Consider the following 3,778-nt stretch of genomic DNA (forward strand, 5'->3'; position numbering starts at 1 on the left):
CTCCATCATCTTCCTTTGGCTGAGTGGCATGTATTTCCACGGTGCTCGTTTTTCCAATTATGAAGCATTCTTTTGTCATTTTTCATCAATGCTGGCCCAGTCGTCCATGCCCAATCCCAATGGACAAACCTTAGCCCCTAGCTCTATAATCCACCCTACCCAGTCCCTGAAAGCCCTCCCGGGGCCAGATCATGTGCCTAAAAATATATATGGTGAAACTGATAGCAACATAACTATTGAAAGGCAAAGTTTAACATCGATGTTAAGGGATTTAGGAATGTTGTTGCAATTGAGGAATCTAAGGGATTATCAGCTTATACCTTTAATTAACTAACAACACTGGTGAAGCCAAAGAAAAAATTTCTTAAAAGACGTTAGGTATCAACAAAAATATGACTACAGTGAAGCACAAAGTCATTCTAAAATAGTTGTAACGTGTAAACTGCAATTGAAATCCCATCAAGAATATAGATAGTTACATGTTAAAAAAAATTCAAAATAGTGAACTACAGTCTACATACAAACCATTGCTAACATTGTAACCAATTTCCTAGCCTATGTATGATCATAAACAATTACATTATATGGAAAACATGCATTCTTAAAAATAGTTGTGCAAAATTAATAAAACTGGATGAGGAAGATGTACATACTTTTTAACCAGCCTAGATTTGCCAAAAGCATTGTTCTCCAATTTTTTCTTTGTTGGTGTTTTCTAATTAGAAATTATTAAATTTTTTTAGTAATATTCTAAGCTCAAATATTATCTTTAATTCCTATCCAATGTGATATTGCCAAATGTGGCTCAGCCGGATGCATCCTTTGTTGTCAACATGATGTCGCGGAGAATGCAGTCTCACAACACGAAGGTAGAGGGGAGGAGAGGCTAGTCGAAGGACCGGTGAACATACCCGGCCTTTGTTGGAATCGGTTACAGAAATGAAAAGGATGAGAGGGACTGCAGAGGCCTTGGCCTTTGTCAACACCGAGCACAACCACCAAGGCCTTCTCTGATCTCTCGGGTATGACGCCTTACACGAAGTATCGCACTTTCACTTTGACATCAATATGTACATAATTATATGCACGTAAAAATGTTTTTTAAAGTAAAAGAATGCAAAATAATTTAACAAACAAAAGTTATTGATGGAAAATTAAATTAGTAAAAATGTAGGGGTTAAAAACGCCAAATGCCAAAGTAGAGGAGTAGTAGAAACATAGAAGCGACTAAAATAGACAACTCCAAAAATGAAAAGGACAACCAAATCCGGTGCAAACCCCAGCCAGCAAAGTTTTCGCTTCTCCATCGTGTTTTGTACATCTCACACTACCTTTTGTGAAGTAAAATTAAGCAAGGACCTTAACTTTAAAACTCTTATAAAAATTATATATAAAACTGTTACCTTTATCAAAGTTGTAGTATGAATCCTAATGTAACCTAATACATCTATATATCTATAAGGCTATTACTCTTATTTAGGTTTTCTGAATGTTTATGCCACCAATTATCACCTAATGTACATGCGCCGCATCGCGCCACATCGTGCACAATACCTAGTGTTAACTGAAATGGCATCATTTATCGTGATTTTCTCCGTTTATGGTCTTGTAGTCGATTAGGAAAGATATTTTTTTGACCGGTAAGGAACGATGTGCCAACCACCGTGACACCGGGCGCTGTGATCAAGATCGACTACTCGACCGCAGCTAGCCCTTTGGCTCTCCTAGATGCGCGGAAACCCGACCTCCACTCGTCTGAAAGCACGACAGTGGAATAATCGGTAAAACCTCGCCTCCCATCCTAGACGAACCGGCACCACCCGTATTCGCCATTCACTTGGATGCCGTAGAAAATAATGGGGAGAGTGAGAGTCAAACCTAGATCACAAGTAACACCAAGTCAAATTTTTAAATTTTTAAGCAGGGAGATTAGGAAAAGATATTAAGCAGGAATTGTTTTCATGGAATTCAATATCAAATTTTTAAATTTTTCGAATAATTTTTAATTTTGCTAGAATTCGTATTCGATTCGCATTCGTTAAGAAATAACCAATTCGATTCGAATTCGTATTCGAATTAAAATACCAATTCTAGTTCAATTAAAAAAGTTGAAGTCGAATCGAATTCAGATATATTCGTTTTGACTCAAATTCAGTTAAAATATTTAATAAATTCGTTTAAGTTATGGGCTAAGCAATGAGTTTGGTAATCGACTATTTTAACACTTAGAATAAATTTAGAGATTAATTTATATTGTAGACCAGTAAAAGTTATATATGCATTGTATATAAAAATAATAAACAAATAAATATGTATAATTTTAATTCGAATTTCGAATCAAAACAAATTAAAAATTATAAATTCGTATTTGCTTTACTGGACTCAAATTGATTCGAATTCGAATTCTTGATAATTGAATCGATTTAAATAGATTTAAATCGAATTTCGAATTTTTCGAATTCAAAATTCAAAATGAATTCTGAACACCCCTACTCTGAAGGCCCAGGTTTTGATCTTTGAACAATGACGATTTCATGTTATGAATGTTATAGCAAATGCGGAATCCAAGTTATAACACAAAACAAGAAATAAACAATCAATAACATCAAAATATACTCAATAAACTTCCATATATTGATTTTGGCAGAGTTTTGATACAGAATACAAAAGATAAACATTCAAAGCTCCCAAAACTCTTACCTCAAAATGACAAAGTGATGTATTTATATCAAATCACAGCTCAAACGACATGGTTATAGAACCAATCGACACCCTATGTCGTTTGGATCCAAGAATAAACGAGAATCAATGTCGTTTGGAGATTGCAAATGACACAACCATTCCAAATAACAAGCTATGTTGTTTGGATTTGTACATATCGTTTGGATGAAATTGTGTAAGTCAAACGACAGGAGGATGTCGTTTGACTTTGCTCAACAAACACAAAATCAAAGTAAACTAAACAATGACCGAAAGATATAAATTAGAACTAATCATTAGCTACATACAAAAAGTACATATACTCATATTAGCTAGGGATCACAAAGGTCAGTAGCGGAGCTTAACGAAAACTTAGTGGACGCTGGACTCTAAAAATCCAAATTGATGCAGATCAAATACTTAAAAAGCAAATATTTTACTCTACAAAAAAAAAAATCCGATTTTTTTTTTTTTATAAAATTAACACTATGAACGAAAAATTAGTTGAGGTCGGGACACCCCAGTCCCAAAAAAACTTCGCCCCTGAACATGTCACATCATAATTTACTATGAACAGTTTAATGATTTGTTTCAAAATTTTCCATGCATTAGAACATCTACAGTAGAGGTGTCTAAACACGTTAAACATTTGTAAAGAACATGTTTTCGAACATAAAAGATTCATTCACTATTTATAAACATTTATTTTCTCTTCAGTAACAAAGAGTAAGAATATAAAGAAAACAAACACTCTATAAATCTCTTTAGTAATAAAGACTAAAAAGTTCAAAATATTTTCATACACTAAAAAAACTAAAAACGTTCAAAATATTGTCATATAATCACTAGTTTTGGCAATTATTTTAAACGAGCCCCAAGAGGCGGTGTTGACGATCTGGAACGGGCCTTGATGAGGCGATGCCGTCCCACACCCATTAGCCTAATTTGTCTTGATCAGGTAAGAGATTCACTTCTCACATTTATCACCACCATCGAATGGATTATTCCAAATGTTATGTAATACTTTAATCATATGAAAACATGCGTTTCGACATATTTGATTGAACTCAGTGTAACC

Source organism: Helianthus annuus, chromosome 10 (genome assembly GCF_002127325.2).
Source record: "Helianthus annuus cultivar XRQ/B chromosome 10, HanXRQr2.0-SUNRISE, whole genome shotgun sequence".
Lineage (NCBI taxonomy): Eukaryota > Viridiplantae > Streptophyta > Magnoliopsida > Asterales > Asteraceae > Helianthus > Helianthus annuus.